Source organism: Hipposideros armiger, unplaced genomic scaffold, assembly GCF_001890085.2.
Source record: "Hipposideros armiger isolate ML-2016 unplaced genomic scaffold, ASM189008v1 scaffold_37, whole genome shotgun sequence".
In the NCBI taxonomy this organism is placed as follows: domain Eukaryota; kingdom Metazoa; phylum Chordata; class Mammalia; order Chiroptera; family Hipposideridae; genus Hipposideros; species Hipposideros armiger.
Window position 1 is genome coordinate 4595445 of NW_017731387.1, and position 17583 is coordinate 4613027.

Genomic DNA, 17583 nt, shown 5'->3' on the forward strand with positions numbered 1-17583 from the left:
CCGGAGCGCACACGCACCGGTGAGTGGCCCGCGCGGGGTCGTCGCGGGGCCGGCGCCCCTGGGCGGAGCTCGGTCCCGGGGGGTCGGGGCCCCGGCGAGGCCGCGGGCTGGACTCGCGCGAGGCGGAGCGGCTGCCGGGGGAGCCGCGCGTCCCCTCCAGGGGCGGACTCACCGGGGCGCCCAACTGCGACCTTCGCAGCCTCGGCTTCCCCGCGTGGGAAGTGCCTGCCCGTTGCAGCGCGTTGGGACCCTGTGGTCAGAGACCCCGAGCGCCGGGGTGCGCGGAGAAGCGGGGGCCCCGGGGGCAACTTCCCGAGCTGTGCGCTCCCGCGCGCGCCCGGGCACCCGCCGGGGAGGACCGGCAGGTCGGGGGTCGTGGAGCGCTCACCTGAGGGCGCGGACGCGCGGGGCCCTCGCGGCCCCTCTGTCCTCAGAGCCGACAGAAACGGGTCGTCGGATGAATTTAAGCGTCAGCCAGGTCTGCGGAGGGCAGAGAGGGGAGGACGCGAATGGAGGGTGTGTGTGTGGGGGGGCGCTGTGCAGGGGTGACGGCCACCCGGCCGAGAGGGTGCCTTGTACCCCGGAGCCGAACACGGGGAAAGCGGCCGGTGACTCAATGGGACTTTGTTAGGACAGCACAGGGCGCAGCTGGCGCCGGCTTCGGGGGAGCGCGGCTCCCCGGTGACAGCCTGCTGTTTATCTGGCTTCCCGTTTCAACCATTGGGAGACCATTGGCTCGTTCAAATCCAGTGCCGAGACGCCTGCAGCCTCGTCCGCTCTGCAGCGTGTTGCTGGGTTTGCCTCTTGTGGCGTCGCGTTTCGGCGACACCGTGTCCCCTGCAACTCACTCACAAGGGGGGCAGCGCGTCTCACACAAAGAACCCTCCCAAGCAGGCGGAGCGTTCACTCTGGAGACCAACGATACGTGTGACTCGAGCCTGCTTATGATTTTTTTTTTTAATCCTGCTTTGAATTTGGGTTGGTGTGTCTTTGGGATTAAGCTGGGAAGGGGACAGGGACTGGCTGTGACTATGGATTTCCTCGCTGAGCTGAGATCTGGGGGGATGCACGCTTTCCCATGGGTGTCCAGGGGACGTCTGCAATCTGTGTGTCAGCCTGGAGGGTCCAAGAGCAAATAATTCCTTGCCCCAGCGCCTTGGTTGTCACGTCTGTAAAATGGAGCTGGGAAGGTAGTCTGGCTGGAGGAATAGAAAGGGCTTTTCCTAATGTGCTCTCTAGGGTATAGGATCTGTTTCCTGAACTTCCCAGGTTAAGAGGGAGCAGCCCCACTCCCAACACTCCTGGGGGCAGGTTTCACGTTCCCCTTTGTGTTGTAGAATTGGGATGTTTGTGCCTGTGCCTCATCTCCCTGTGAAAGCCTTTCAGCCAGTCCCTGTCTGACAGCCCATAACACCCAGCACATAGTAGGTACTTTATAAATGTTTGCTGAATTAATAAAGTGGGAAAAAAATCTAAGTATCACCCAGAGGCCTCCCACCCAATACAGGTGCCCTTTTATTCATTCTATAGGAGTTGCTCAATTTTCTCCACCCACTTTTTTCCCCTTCAAAGTGGGCCATAGTGAGGGAGATTTGCCCGCAGGGGGGCAAGCTTTAAGTGTTTGGGCCTTTTGTGGGATCTCCTTGGGGATCCTGGGGAAACTGAAAACAGGAACTGTTCTTCCTTCCTCCCCTAATCCGGCCCCTCCTGAGTCGCTGTGAGCCGCTGGTGTCAGCTCTGCTTTGGCTCAGGAGAAAAGAGTGACCTAGTGGAGACACACGTCCTGTCCGTCTTGTAAAATTTGTCTCTTCAGCTTTTATTTTCAATCAGTGTCACTTCCCTCTTCCTTTAAAGGTCTTTTGAATTCTTAAAGGGGTTGGCCTTTAGGAAAACTAGAATATCAAAATCACAAAGACCCCACCCCTCCCAACCTGTGCTCTGTCCCCCTGCCCTTGACAGACAAGCATCCGGGCTACAGAAGTGACGAATGGGGCTCAAAGCCACACAGCTGGGCCCTCAGGAGCCGGGCTACAACGCAGGTCTCTGGCTCCCCGTCCAGGGCCCATGCCCGTTCAGCAGGGCACCGCCTTGCTGTCTCCCTGGTGCTTCCATGCACAGGTCTCGGCGGATGCCACATAGCTGTTGGCAAGAGAGAGGCACAGAAAGAGTTATCTCTGTAGTGGAACTCACTACAGCGCTGAGGCTGGGAACACGGCGAGCTCAGAAATGTGGCAATACTTGGCAAACGCTTCATCTTTCTGGCCCCTCGTCACAAAACAATAATTAAAAACACTTTTAGTGCCTTCTTCAACTTAAACCACCCCCCATCCCCCACCCCCAACTTTTCAAGTGAAAACCACCCTGTTCAGTAAGCAGCTTCTTGGGTCTAATCTGTCCTCTCCATCTCCAAGGAAGGCTGACTCAGGCCGAGTTCCTCTGAGGGGCCTGGGGTTTTGTTTCCCAGCTTCCGGTGACTCTGAGCCAGGAAGGGAGGCAGGATGTCGGAGACCCAGGCCCCATGGACCGGCCGGTGGATGTGGTTCTGCTTCTTACCCACGTCCTGTGCAAGCCACACCCCCATTGGCATCAAATCTGTCTGCTCTGCTTAATCATAATATAAGATGTGCTCATATGCACGAGAAACTAAAGGTGCTGGTGCCCAGGCCACGGGTCACCAATCACAGATATTTCCACTTCAAAGGACTGAGACTGTTCAGATGCGCAGTCTGGCTCTTCTGAAAGTGTTCACAAATGGGGGTGTTGTCGCAATTTCCTTCTCAGATCATTCATTGCTGGTCTGGAGAAACACAGCCGGGTGTATGTGTGTGTGTGTGTGTGTGTGTGTGTGTGTGTGTGTGTGTGTTGATCTTGCCCTGAGACTTTGCTGAATTTGTTTTTTTAGCTGTAGAACTAATAGGCTTTTTGTGTGTATGGATTCTTTGGGATTTTCTACATATAGGATCGTGTCAGCTGTGAATAGATATAATTTTACACCTTCTTTTCCAATCCAGGTGCCTTTTATTTCTTTTTCTTGCCTGATTGCTGTGGCCAGGACGTCCAGTGCTGTGTTGAATAGCAGTGGTGAGGGTGGGCACCTTGTCTTGTTCCTGATCTTACAGGAAAAGCGTTCAGGCGCTCACCATTGATTTCTTTGCTGTGGGTTTGTCATAAACGCCCTTTATCATGTTGAGGAAATTCCCTTTTATTCCCAGTTTTCTAAGTGTTTTTATCATGAAAGGGTGTTAGATTTTGTCAACTGATTCTTTTTTTTCTTTGTCAAGTGACATAATCATGTGTTTTGGTGCGTTATGTTGATTGGTTAGCTTCTGTTGAATTTCCCTTATACTCCTGGGACAAATCCCTCTGAAAGCTTTTTAATTTTTTTAATCTACAAGGTTTCCTTTCTTTTATTTAAAAGAACTGGAGAAAATTTGATGAAGTGCTAACATTTTACCCAGGTTTATTGCATTTTTCTTTATAGTTGCTGTACTTCAAACATTTAAAATTGTTTATTGTGGTAAAATACACATAACATAAAATTGACCATTTTAACCCTTCAGTGGCATTAAGCGCATTCACGTTGTCGTATAACCATGATCACCATCCACCTCCAGAACTTTTTTAAAGTTCCCAAACTTGGAAAGTTTGAAGTTTAGTCTCCCAAACTAAAGCTGTGTCCCCATTAGACAGTAAGTCCCAATTCTCCACCCCAACCCCTGGCATCCACCTTCTGCTTCCGGTCTCTGTGAATTTCTGAAAACTTTGCAACTGCTAGAAAAGTCAGGAGTTTGAGGCATGGAAGATTTAAAGGACCTCACTGCCACAGGGAACATTCTGGAAGGACTTTGACTCGGAGCTTTGTGACTTGCAGTCCCTGGACAGCAGCTCCATGTTGGAGGCGTCTGGCCCAGATGCAGAGATAAGGGGACTCCTGGTGTCCTGGGCACAGAGGTAGCAGCGCCGTCTCACGTGAGCCTGGTTTTCTCCAGCTCAGTGGTTCCCCATCATGGCTGCACATTAGAACTGCCTTAGGGAGCTTCTAAAAGTGATGGGTTCCTGGGCCCACCCCAGAGACTCAGCCTCATTTGGTGTGGAGCTCAGCTTCAGGAGCTGTTGTTTTTACAGCTCCCTGTGTGACTCAGCTGCACCGCCAGGCTCACAACGGCTCCTTGGTGGAGCTGACTTACCGCCCCCCCCAGCCCTCGGTGGGTCAGAGCTTTCAGCGATGCAATTCCCTCCCCATCTGGCCAGTAATAGTCACCCACTTTACGGCCCTTCCCTGATTTTAAGATCCATTTGGAAATGGAGTAAGTGCCAACTTCTGTAGACTCCAACCTCCAGAGTTGGAAAGAGCCTTACCTGCCAGGTAGCCTACTTTTTTCTTTTTTCAGTTAGCTGGGCCCTTTCTAAACCACCCCCACCAGGGGTCATCCAGCTGGGACACCTCTGTTGCTAGGGAACTCCTAACAACAGGGTGTCGAAATCGCCTGGTCCGCGTTTGCACAGCTCTGTCTTTCAGAATTCCTCCTGGCATTAGTCTGCCTCGGGTGTGGCTTCCCCACATGGGTGAACCGTCCCAAAAGGCGAGTGGGCTTCACCACAACGCATCCCCATGGAGAGTGGGGGTGTTCAAAGTAAGTGTGATGGCCTCGCACAGCGACAGCCGTGCAGTATTTGGACAAGGCGACCCTACTTGCCTTTTCATCTCTGCTCTCAGCAGCCGTTTCCTTCAGAGAGTCTTTATTGCCTGTGTTCTGGGAAGATGTCTGATGTAAGAGTGAGAATTTGGACCATGAAGTGAGCCAGACTGGGAGTCAAGGTTCAGATCTTCCCTCGGCGTGTAAAGTCCTGAGCTCAGGGTGAGCAGCCAGCAAACATTAGCAGTTGAAATCCTGTTCCTAGTGTCTACGTCCTTGGTGCATGTGACCTGAGGCAGCCGCCGACCCTCTTGGAGACTCAGTTTCTCCCCCAGGGAAGGCAGAATGAAAAACCTTACTCATAAGACCGTGTTGCCCCACCCACCACAGTGATCCCTGTGATGTGGCCAGTTTGGGGAGCACTGAGTGACTGCATGGATCAAATGAGACTACGCCAGACCTGCCCAGCGCCTGGGACGGTCAGGGTGAGCTCAGTCAGGGCCAGACCTCCCCTCACCCCTCATACTGGTCCGCCCACAACGAGCTGCAGTTAGCCTGCATTTGTGGCAGGTCCAGTTGGGAGCCCACAGGCACGGGTCAGCCATGGGCAGACCACCTGTTAGCTGTTAGGCAAAGCAGCTTTATTTTCAATTTGTAGATTGCCCCCCGACAGACTGAGCACTGGGCCGCCGGCTGAGAAGGGCTGGGGACGTGAGGGCACCGAGGAACAGCAGTCTGAAGGCGGCGTGTTTGGCTTTTCACTGTTCGCTGCTGTTTCATGGTGTTTGGGTGTTGCCTGTTTTTTTTGTTTTTGTTTTTAAAGATTTTTATTGGGGAATTGGGGGATGGGAACAGCGCTGGGGAGTTGGGGGAAGGGGAACAGACAAGTTGCTGTCGTTTTGTTCTTCAGTCTAGTTGTGGAGGACGTTGCTTCACTGGCCCAAGTTGGCACCATCATTGCGCTCTTCCCGGGCGAGGCAGATCAGTCGCCGGCTTCTGGACGGCCGCTCACGCTGGCTGCTGGCTACACACAGTAGCCCATGGCAGCCCACTGCCACAGGGGCTGCAGCCTATGCCGTCGCCAGCGACTCACGGCAGCCCAGCTCCAGGTTGAGCGGTTGTTCAGCATCTTAGCTGTGGAGGGCAGTGTCACTGGCCCTCATATGTGGGATCCGAACCGGGGCCCTCTGGCGTCCCAAGCCAGCTCTTAACCATCGTGCCAGTCGGCCTGCCCGGGTGTTGCCTGGTTTTACGGCAGACATCAGGGAGAGCATAGAGCAGGTCCCCCAGCGAGACTGCCAAAAGTCAGCCCCAGGCCCTGGGTGCAGGTCACGGACCCGACCGGAGGAGTGGCTGGGTTGGGGTTGTGCTCAGATCACAACCTCCTGCCTTCCTCTTAACAAAGGAGGGACAGCTGATGAGACACCCTCTTGGGAGTGTCACCCTCAGCTTCAGCCGGGACCCCTGCCCAGGACCCACGCCCCTTCGCCGCCTGCTTTGTCTCTTATCTGGGGTGGTTCTTTATGGTCCCCTGACCCTCCCCAGAGCGTCAGAAGGGGGGGCACCCCACACCGTCCTGTGCTGCCTGTTGACCCCCACCCCATCTGCTCCCCGTCACCCAGGGTCAGCTTTACAGGGAGGACGCTTCAGGACGAAGTGGGCAGAGCTGCCCCCTCCGTGGGAGGGACTGAAGCTGCAGCATCAGGGCTCACCCCCCACCCCGGGAGGAGGGCAGCGGCTGCATGACAGTTTGGGTGATTTCCAGCATTGGAAGTTTTGGGGGTTTTCCCACAAGGTTTTATTTTGAAAAATGTCAAATCGGTAGAGAAAGTGAAAGATGGTGGACCCTGGATTCACGGTTCACATTTTGCTGCACCGCTCTGTCCTTCTGTCTGTCTATCCACATACGTATATATGTGGTAGAACTTCCTGAGCCATTTGAAGACAACTTGCTGACATCGCAACAGCCCCTGAGTGCTTCATGTGCATCTGCTAAGAGCAGGGGCGTGGTGCTAGAAAACCACAGTGGCCCAGTCACACCCATGACGCTGAGTCTAACAGACCGGGTAACAAATGGGCATGTTCAGGTTCCCGGCTGTCCCCCAAGGCCCTTAGATGACTGCCGGGCATTTCCGTCAATGCTCAGCCTGTGTGCGGTGTTGGGGTCTGACCTGCAGCTTTCTGTCCAGAAAGAGGAAAAAGCGAGGTCGTCACCCCTCATGTGGGATGGGGACGCACTGGACGCAAAGCGCTTCCATTTTTATATCACTTAACCTGGACAACCGTTTTACTGGCGAAGAACCTGCCGTTCGGAGAGTTATCTCAGTGGCCCAAGCTGGACGCAGTTAGCTCTCCCTGCTGCGTGTCGTGGGACAGTTATGGAAAAATAATATCTTATGTTTGCAGAAAGCCCGCCACGTGTCACGCACATTCCTCGCCGTCTTGCCCTGGTCTCCTGAGCCATCAGGACATTGGACGGGCGAGGGAAGTGTGATGGGCCTTCCAGACGGGCATCCAGCCGTATGTACTGTCAAGGTGATGCAAATGATTGTCAGGCAGGACAATCCTTACCCGTGCTCCTTTTGGAGGGCAGATTAGAACATGATGATTGGAGTTTAAAGAAAAGGTGATGTAAACGGCTCGCACCGGTAACGCTGGAGCGAGCTCGGCGTGCTTGGTGGTAGGTCCTGTGCAGACGGAAAGGGAACACGGACAGACGCGCATCGGACGGGAGATGAGCGGACGGGGCGGGTGTCTCCAGGGCTCCCCTCTGACACAGGGCGTTCGAGAGAGCCTGTCAGGGTTCTGAACCAAGAAGCCAAACAAAGATTAAAGGTGGGCCGGCAGGGCCTGACCCTGAGAGCTGAGCTGGACTGAAGCCCCAGGACCCAATCCCTCCCTCTGACCACAGCCGTTTCTCAGTTCTTCTCTGCATGAAGCCCCTCTAGTGTACGGCACCCACCATCTCGTTCACTCTTTGTGGCAGGACAAACATTCCCGTTTTTACAGGACTCAGAGATGCTAGGTACCTGCCCAAAGCCACACAACTTCGCAGAATCATGTGGGAACCCTGACACCTGGCCTGCCCTCTCCCACACACCCCGTGGCCGCAGACAGCAGAGGTGCACGGCGTCTCGAGCGGCCCACGGACCTTAACTGCAGACGTCACAGCTGCTACACGAATGCAGAAGTTTATTATTAATTGTGCTATTACATTTATTTTGACAAGTCCTTAAGAGTTGTCTTTTAATAAAAGCTTATAAATACATCCCTAATTTTGCCCAGGCACAGCAACAAGGTAAAAAAAAAAAAAAGTGTTCTATTTTGAGTTCTGTTTCTCATTTTCTCCTCAGAGTCGAAAATAAGTGTTGTGTGTGAATTTAGGCCTGCGTTAGGCTGGCAACCCAGTAAGGCCCGTGAGTGTGTCAGCTGGTCTGGACCTGACAAACTGCCCCCTCCCTCTGCGTCTCCTGTCACCGTTCCCCACCTCCTCACAGAACGTCACTGCAGAGGCCCGTCTGGGACGGCCACATCATGCCCCTGAGTCATCTCTCAACTTGCTCTTGCTGGCCATGGGCAGAAAGAAACCAGAGGCCACTGGGGAGGCCCAGAACGTGACCACAGGGCTGGGGTGGCTGTTGGAAGCATGTGGGATGGGCCGCTGCTGAGCTGGCCTCAGAGACAATGACAGCCCGGCACCCCCATCCAGCCCCAGACAAAGGCTCTGTGTCAGGGATGGCGAGGATGGCGAGGCTGGAGCCAGATGACAGGCGGGGCCGGCAAGCAGGGACCGCCTGGGCGAGGCCACCAGGGCCCAGAAAAGCCACAAGGCTGCACGTGGAGCTGGAGGTGGCCTCACTGGGTCCTGGCACGTGGTGGGGGCTCAGTGATTCCTGGGGGTGGTGGATAAGGGACAGGTTTGTCCTTAAGCTGAGGGACAGGCCGGAGTGAGCGTCCATCCCCTATCTCTTTCCCATGGAGTGCCCTCGGCCCCGAGGTCCCTGGCTTGGAGCCTCTGGGCAGGTGGTGTGGTAGCAATGCCTGGAGTTGGCCTGACGGGGTCCCCACACCCCCGAACTTCTGCTTCCTCATCTGTAAAACGGGGACAATGTCTGCCCCACAGAGTGGTGAGGATTGTCTTGGAGGGCGTCACAAAGCATGTGGCACGGAGTGAGTGGTAGCCAGCACACTCACCTTGACCTGGACGCCCCAGGCTGCCCTGCACTGGGCTGAGTGGACGGGAGCGTCAGCCGCCAGCCCTGCCCGCTACACTTCAGGTGGGTTTCTCCCCAGAGGGGTGTCTGTGCACCAGGAGGGGGGCTGCTTCCCTGTCTGATGGTCAGACGGTGGGAGCCCCACTGGGCTCCAGATTGCAGGCCCCTGGGGGGCCAGGGCCAGTGGGATGGCCTGGGCTTCAGTGGGGCAAAGCCCGCTCGTTATCTGGCCCAAGCTGCTCCCAGGGCGTTACAAATAGCACGGGCTTTGGCAGCGGGGCCGCAGATGTGGCCGAGAGGTGGCAGATTTGAAATGATGCACTCAGCCTGGTGAGCCGGCACATGAGCCGGGGCCGTCACCATGGCAGTAGGACACCAGGGAGGGCTTGTCCTGTATGCTAGGCTTCTGTGCCAGAAGGAGCCGTGCTCAGTGGCCCGTGGGCCAGAGCTGCCTGCTCTATTTACTGCCATCTGCCCCTGTGCAGAGACCCGGGCTGCTGCCTCACCCGGCCAGGGCTTGAGCCAAGCCTGAGCGAGGCCTCGGGTGGAGAGAGAGGAGTGGGAGGTAAAGGCATCCTCCTTCCACAGCAGCCCCTACTATGTGCCTCCAGTAGCAGCCCCCACTGTGTGCCTGCAGTGGTGTGAGTGTGTGTGTGTGTGTGTGTGTGTAGTTTTCCTCTTCTTTTTCTATTCTGTATGTTCATTAAGGTGTAATTTATAAATGCCTTTGTGACCCACATCCCAATACTGACGTAGAACATGGCCACCAGCCCACCGTGTCCTCTAGTCCCTTCCCGATCAGCCGGTCAACCGCCTGCCCCAAGCACTGTGTCACTGATTCTGTCACATTGGCTTGTGGTGTCTGTTCTGAAACTTCACAGACATGGGACCGTACTGTGTAACTCCCATGTGTGTCTGGCGTCTGTCGCTCACGTGCTGTTTCTGAGGTTCATCCGTGCTGAACGAGCTAGTTTGTTCCTTTTAATTTCCGAGGTCGGGCGGTACCACAGGCTGTTTCAGGGGCTCTTTGTGTTTTTTTTTAAGCTGAGCCATCCTGCCACCTGTTGGCAGCTCAGTGGCAGCTCAGCTCAGGCCGGGGATCGAACCGCTGTTGCTCAGAGCTCACACTCTTGAGCCAGCTCTTAACCAACTAAGCCACTCGGCTGGCCCTAGGGTGGGGGCCCTTTGATGCTCTGCTTGGTCTAAGAGTCTTGTCTCCCCAACACCAGGAGGGTATCTGCCAGAGCTTGGAGAGGTGAAATGAGCTGGAAGACTGACGTCCACAGTGTCACCTTCTTTGTTCGTGGGCTGGGAGCCTCTTCCCTCCCTCAGGTCGTCATCTCCCCTCCCTTCTGTGTGTGGCCGTGTCCACACTTCCCTCTTGTTACAAGGACACCCTACTTCTAAGGCCCCCCGACTCCAGTATGACCTCATGGTAACTAATGACATCTGCAGCCACCCTCTTTCCAAATGACGTCACATTCTGAGATGCTGAGGGTTAGGACTCCAGCTGTCCTTTTTGGTGACACAATTGAACCCATAGCACCGCGTGCCTCGCGAGATTGAATGAGACGGCCCCTCGTGACTGACGTGTGGGCAGGTACCCAGGTGGTTTTGGCTCGGGGACCTGCTTCTGACCTCACATGTGCCCGTGGCCAAGTCCCCTCCCCCTTTGAGTTCCGCTGCCTCATCAAACCTGGTCTCTGAGTTCTCCAGATGGAAATCCTGTACTTCAGGCTCTGAGGCTTGGAGATTTCGGTTCTGGGGACCTGGGAGAGCTGGGGTCACTGCAGGACAAAGGAACGTCGGGAGAGGGAACCAGTTTGAAGAGCGCACGATGCTTTCTGTGGGCTCTGCCGCTCATTTGGGTACCCAGCCTCCTTCCTCCGGTGGCTGGGACCCTGGCAGGTGCTTCTCTGTGCTCCCCTGGGCTTCCCGACGCTCACCTCAGGGAGGCCTAGGAGAGGCTGGCTATAAATAGCGCCCCCCTGACCAGAAGGCCCTCTTCCTGTGCCGAGAGCAGCAGCCTAACGGGCAGGAAAAAGGTGTTTCCGAAGGACAGGCCCAGAAAGGGAGAGGGAGCTGGGACAGGGGTCAGTGGGTGGGTCCGTGCCAGCTCCTGGGGCCTGCCTGCCATTCAAGAACCCATGACAATAGCCGGCGAGAAAGGCCCGCAGGGTCTGGGTGTGGAGACAGGACTTCCAGGGGAGAGAGAGGCTTCCAAGGGTCACATTCATTAACTCACAGGCCCATTCATTCGTTCGTTCATTCCGTGAACATTTGCCACAGCCTGGGACCGTGCTCCGTGCCCGGACAAGCAGTATAAGGCTCAGTTACCGAACACGGTCTGGTGAGCACGGCGACAGTTCCACCCAGTTGTAGAAAGTGCAACAGGCAGCTGAGGGCAGTGGGAGGACAGGAGGAGGTTGTCACCACTGGAGGGGGCAGCCGAGGCTCCTGGTGTCACTGGGCTTCCGGGCACTGACACAGTCTTAATCCTGCTGAGGTCTCTGCCGTGCAGGTGTCACAGGCCAGAGCTCAGACCAGCACCATCGGCCCTGCGATGGGGTGTGACCGGGCGACAGGGCCCCTCAGGGGCTGCAGGGCACTGAGATGCATGCTGTCATTTCTGTCAGGAAGCCCAGAGAAGCCTTTTGGGCGTCCAGCCCCCTCTGCTACCCGTGGCCAAGCTGACATGCCACGTTTCAACCCCGGTCACTCAGCCAGGCTGGGTTGGCTTCTCGGCGCCTTCTGGGGAGTCGGGCCACCTTCAGTGTCTGTGCTCCCCGTTTTGCTCCTCTGCATAGTGGATTTGGAAGAGACACAAAAAGTTGGGGCATGTGCTTGTCCAGGTCCCTCGGCCCAGCCCTCAGGACATCGGTCTGACACGTCCCGATGCCCGTGTTCCCAACACATGTGCAGCAACTTGTGGGGCCCCGTGAGGCCCTGGTTTCAGGAGGCGGACTCCACGGGGATCACGCCTAAACCTGCGCCTTGGCCAGAGGGTTCCCCAGGTCGGCTGTCACCCCGCCACCCCCAGCACACGCCACTTCAGCCCCCACATTAGCACCGTCCCCTGCTGGGGGTGATCCAACGTGGGGGCCATGTCTCGATCTCCCCAGTTTTCAGGTGGGTAAACTGAGGACCACCGAGCCCACACAGGTAGACTGTGGACAGTAAGCGATGGAACCCCAGGAATACCTGCCTGAGGTCCGGTCTTTGCTGTCGTGACGCTGAGACGTGTCACCTGTGGTTTTGTTCCCATAAGAGTGGAGGGAACTGTGATGCTCGGGCTGCACCTGCGCGTGGTGTCGGGTTTGCTGGAGGAGGTGCCAGCTCCCCGGGGCCTTGGAGAGGCGGGCGTGGGGCCCTGTGTGAGGGGCGTGGGGGCAGGAAGGAGGCCTGGAGTCCAAGCAACAGGGATGAGGCGCAGGCCGAGGCCGCCCCGGCTTCCGCTTGTGTGACTTTGTGCTAGTGACCTGTCCCCTCAAAGCCTTCACCTGAGAGCGGGGACAGCTTAACCTGGGTCATTGGATGGCTGTATGGATTGAATGCCCGTGTCAGGCCCGTGGAAAAGGAGTGCTGTGAAATGCCATCGCCTCCCGCCCTCGGGAAGCTCCCAGTCCAGCTGGACGGGCTGGACGTTGCCCTCGGAGGGCCCGACCCTGGAGACGGGCGCTGAACACAAACCCTCCAGCTGCCACCTCGGAGCCCCTGTCGGATGGGAGGCTGAGGGCCCCTGGGCAGAGCCGGCTTCTCAGACAGGGAGAGCTTGGAACGGGGTCTTGAGGGAGGCGAGATGCCTGCTGTGGCCCCGATGACGCCAAGGGGTCCTGCGCGTGGGCAGAGGGGCAGGCTGGCCTCGGCAGGACCATCGCCGGCGCTCGCTGCCTCTCTCCTGGTGGGTTTCGTTCAGAAGCCCCGAGGCCCAGGGCGCGGTCCACCCGCGGCTGTCAGGGCAGGGCCCAGGGGCACCCCCGGTGGGTGCCTGCGGAAGGAGGGATTCTGGGAAAGGGAGTCCGGCGCCCTTTGTCTGCGTGTCCTGCACTTGCCCATGGCTGCCAGCAGAGGGTGCCATCGCCCAGGAGAAGCTGGCGGTCCCCACCCTCCTCTCCCGGCCAGGCCGCTGGGCATCTTCTGGGCTGGGAGGCAGGCCCCTTGCTGTCCCTCCTCCGGGGCTGCGGGTCCCCGTATCGTGTGGGCAGACCAGGCAGGGTGTGTCAGTGAGGAGGTTCACGGTGTCCCCGGGCGCTGCTTGCTGCCAGCGTGCTGGGTGGTGTCCCCAAGTCCCTTATTCTTGCTCTCGGTGCCATCTGCCACTAGCCAGCGCCCTCCCCACCCAGCGCCGGCACCCTTGCCCTCCCCTCAGGCCCCCTTCTCCAGGATGCAAAGCCCACCCAGCGTCTTGGGTGGCTGCATGCGGAGCAGGCTGGTGATGCTGGTTGGCAAGAGCCAAAGGTGAAAGGTTTTCTAGCATGGCTCCTCCTTCCGGAACCTTCTCCCCTTTGCATGATGAGCCCTGAGCCAGGGCCAGCCCTCCCTCCACCATCGGGCCAACACGACTTGCCCCAGTGCGGACGCACAGTCTCCTCAAACCACCGCCCGCTGGCCTTGGCCCTCCTGGGCCGGGGACCCTGCATCTGGGGTGGTTTGGGTGCCGAGGGGGCGACCCGCCAGAGTGAGGCCAAGCGGGGGGCTGGCGCTGGGCCCTGGGATCCTTGTGCACAGCAGGCCCTGAGGCAGGGACGTCATGAAATCCCTCAGGGCCCAAGTCACTGTTTCCATGGAAAGAAACGAGATCTGGCTCTGCTGCCACGTGGCAGCACTTAACGCCCCCCCTTCTCTGCCGAGTCCCTTTCCTGGGACAGAACAGCCACGGAGAGCTTTGGGACATGTCCCCTGAGCCCGAGGCCTCCCAGGGCTGCGGCACAGTGATGGCAAGGCCAGGCGGCTGCCCAGGCCGGCCGAGGGTGGCACAGAGCAGGCAGCGGGCGGGGGCACTTGTTCAGCCTTTGTGTCGCACTTGTCACCCCCCACAGGCTGTCCCGTGTCTGTGGTCACCACCCTTCCCAGCGGTCCTGAGCAGGACCTTCACCCAGGTGTGGATTCCCGCCAACCTGGGGTGGCGGGGCGCTTGGCGTCCTGAGCCTTCGGGTGCTGAGACCCCTGGGACAGTGGGATGCTGTCAATCAAAGCGATGTCCAGATGTAGTGATCAGTTCAGACTGTGAGATGGTGATTTGTGGTGGGAAGGGCCGGAGCTCCCAGCCGACAGGAAGAGGCGGGAAGGTGAGCGGCTTTGCCCATCACATGGGTGCCAGGCGGGGTGCCAGGCGGGGGAGCATGCCACGTGCCCGGCCCGGGGGTTGCATCCTGGCCCCACCACTTTCTAGCTGGGTCACCAGGTCGCTGTGATGGTTGAAGACGAGTAGCTGCTGCTGGCAAAGGGCAGGCACTCAGGGAAGGTAGCTTCACGCTCTGTCATCCATGTTTCTAGGTTTTCCTTCCGCGTCGTTTCCCCCAGACATTAGAAACTCCCCAGGGACAGAAGCTGTGTCCCCTATCAGACTGTAGGCCCCTTAGGGCAGGGCTCTGCCTCCCGTCCCCGGCCCCCCATCAGCTGGGGTTTATTGGAGGGAAAGGGCTGTCTTTCCCACTCATCCCAGGACGTCCATGAGGTCAGCGACGTGCCCCCCCCCCCGTCAGACAGGGGGCGCCCAGGCCCAGGCACTCAGGCAGGAAGCGCTGTTGTGGGGTCTCATGTTCCAGGTTGGAGCGAAGGCACCCGAGGGTTATGGGCAAGCAGGTTTGAGAATCGCCGACTGGCTGCGGAGGGCAGGGAATGGTGCCACGTGCCTGGTGGGCTCTGAAGGCCGAGTGTGCCCCTGGCCTTGGTGCTGGGTCCGTGTGGCAGAAGGCGTCTCTGAAGTGGGGACATGTGGACGGCAGATGTGGAGCTGGCTGGGGTGGGGGAAGGCCCAGGCCGCCCGGATTCCAGGCTCCGTGACTCACCCCTCCGTCACGGCAACCCCTCGGCAGCTGGGCAGCACCGGTTGGTGAGCCAGGCCCGGGTGCGCCGCGGTGCCTCCCCTGGGCACAGTCGGAAGGGGTCCTGGCAGGGACTGCCCGCTCCGTAAGCTGGTCTGACAGCCCCAGGCCTCCCTCTGGGCAGAGCTTAACGCATTGTGCCAAGCAGGTCACTCTGAGAACCTTCACAGCTGGCGGCCGCCTTCCTCTCTGCTTGAGCTCGGGGCCTCCAGGCTGTCGTGCTGGCTCCTGGGATGGCGTGGAGGACGGGGCCCGCAGCGTCCCCGTCCGTGCTGTTTGTTGACAAGGGGACCAGTGCGTCATCCGGGAAGGAGGGGTGCGCAGTGAGCACCCCAGTCCGTGCCTGGGTGGCCTCGGACACATCGTGGAACCCGCCTGAAACGTGGGCTGACGGCAGCGTGGCACGCCGGCCGGGTGACCGCAGGGCGCCCGCACTGTGCTTTGTCAGCAGTTTAACCAGGAGGGTGGTTGTGAGTCTAAGGATGGCCTGGGTGCCCTGACGCAGCGTCCTGTCCTGTGGTGAAGCCCTCGGGGAGGGTGTGGGGGAGACAGAGTCGTTAGGAGTGACAGGGCAGCCAGAGGGCACAGTCCGGCTTGGCAAGCTGGTACAGGAGTGGGGACTGCTGCCTCGGCCTCACGCCCCTGAGCACCCCCAGCAGCAGGAAACGTTTCGGACCAGCCTGCGCGGCAGAGGGTGTCACTGACCCCCAGGGTGGCCGCTGCCCCCGCGTGGTTTTCTCTGGTGGCTGAGAGACATTGCTGGATCCGGGCCAGGAGAGCCCGTGAGATGCTGCTTGGGGGATGGTGGCACCCTAAATGTCTGCTTCAAGTGCTGCGGGCACAGCGAGGTGAACCCAGGACCCTCCAAACCTGGAGGAAGGGGGAGCCCAGCATCTGGAATCAGATGCCAGGCTTGTGTGCTCCGGGCCCGGTGACTCAGCCCCCCTGTGACTCTCTGCCTGCCCGACACCCCACTTCTCTGAGCTTCAGAGTCCTCATCTGCAAACGAGGGCACCACGTCGGTTCCAGTGGCTGCTGTGGGGCTACATGGGAAGAGGGGTGGCGGGCGGAAAGCGGGCAGTGACAACAGGGGCCCTGCAGGCCACCACCCCCCTCCGCCCCCGCACGCACGCGGTCGCCCGTGGGGGTCGTCCCTTACTGTTCGCGAAGGAATGGCTCAGCCCGAGCTCGCCCCCTTTCTAGTGGTGGGGTTCCCCTCCTGAGTCTCCCTGTCCTGGTCTGTCCATAAACGGGGACTGTTCCTTGGCTGCTGTCGCGAAGTACCCCGGACGTGGTGACTTGACGCCACACGGGCTTGTTACCTGTGGCTCCGTGGGTCGGAAGTCCCACGGGCCTCCGGGTGTCAGCAGGGCTGTTCCCTTGCCCTTTCCGGCTTCTCGGGGTGCTTTGATCCTGTGGTTCGTGTCCCTCCTCCTCCGCTTCAAATCAGCACAACAGGTCAGGTCCTTGTCACTCTGCCATCTCCCTGGTTCTCTGCCGCCAGGAAGGGGTCTCATGTGGTTAGTTGGGCCCCTGGATGGTCTGGGAGAGCCCCCATCTCAAGGTCCTTCACCGTGACCTCATCTGCAAAGACCCTTTTGCCCCTCGTGGCGTCGTATTCACGGGTGCTGAGTATCAGGGCGTGGCCGTCTGTGGGGTCCCCTGTTCTGCCCATCACGGGGGCCAGTAACGGTCTCTATCGTGGAGGAATAACTGTGTATACTCGAAGGTAATGTGCGCTGCTGACCGGCATGTGCTAAGTGCTCAGTAAACGTCTGGTGGCCGCCACCATCCTTTGTACACTTGGTGGTGCTGCTGTTGTCCTGACAGAGAGGTTGCAGGTCCTGGGGTGCGCTGGGCCCTCTGTCCCTCCCCGTCCTCCGTCAGAGGAGAGGCTGCCCCTGACCTCGGCAGCTCTGACTCCAGGCCTGGACACACAGTTTCCTTTGTGCTGTGTGAGGGCGGCTGCCAGCCGCGGGCGCGGGGCCCGGCCCGCAGCCATCCCAGGGATGTGCATTCACCGAGATCACAAGGGAACAGAAGGGCCCTTCTTCCCGGGGCAGAGGCTCCAGCCGGGCCCCGCGGGAACTGAGCCCCCTCTGTGGGACAGAATCACCTCTGTTGTGAGGCAGCCTCATAATGTGCAAAGCGTTTTACAATCATTTTTACAGTGGGGCCCCTGAGGCCGCAGTATAATAAGAGAGCTGTCACCCACCCCCTGCCGCCCCGGGGGAAACTGAGGCCCACACTGTTGGAAGCAGGACCCCAGGCCGCAGGACGAGGCGGGTCTCACCTTCAGCGCCCTTGTGGCTTCAGACCAGCATTTCGTCACCGAAGGTGCCAGACACTCTCCCAGCCCCCAGTTCACTGAACTGAACCAAAAATGAACTCCCCCGCACCCGTCGGCACCTCTCAGACTTCTCTTTAAAAGACGAATTTAAGACGCAGCCTCCTTCTTGGGTGTCTGGTCCTTTCTGGTCCTCCCGCCCCCAGCCCCGAGCTCCCCCCGTCACATCCATTCGCCTCCACACACACTTCCGAGGGGCTGTGGGGCAGGCAGCCCCACCTACGTCCCAGCTCCCTTGGGAGGCCAGCCTGAGGCCCACGCCCCCAGGAAGGCTCCCCACTGAGCCCAGCACCCCCACCCGGGGTGCTGCTCAGGGCTGCAGCCTCAGCCGTCACGTG

General features: G+C 58.8%; 1 protein-coding gene across 3 annotated transcripts in view; it reads left to right on the forward strand.

The window, feature by feature from the left end:
• NAV1 (neuron navigator 1) overlaps positions 1-17583 on the forward strand; it is a 195497-nt gene continuing 177914 nt past the window's right edge. For all 3 annotated transcript variants that reach the window (XM_019638044.1, XM_019638045.1, XM_019638046.1), the window contains exon 1: positions 1-19. The gene's annotated coding sequence lies outside the window, so the exon portion shown is untranslated. The remainder of the gene's footprint in view (positions 20-17583) is intronic.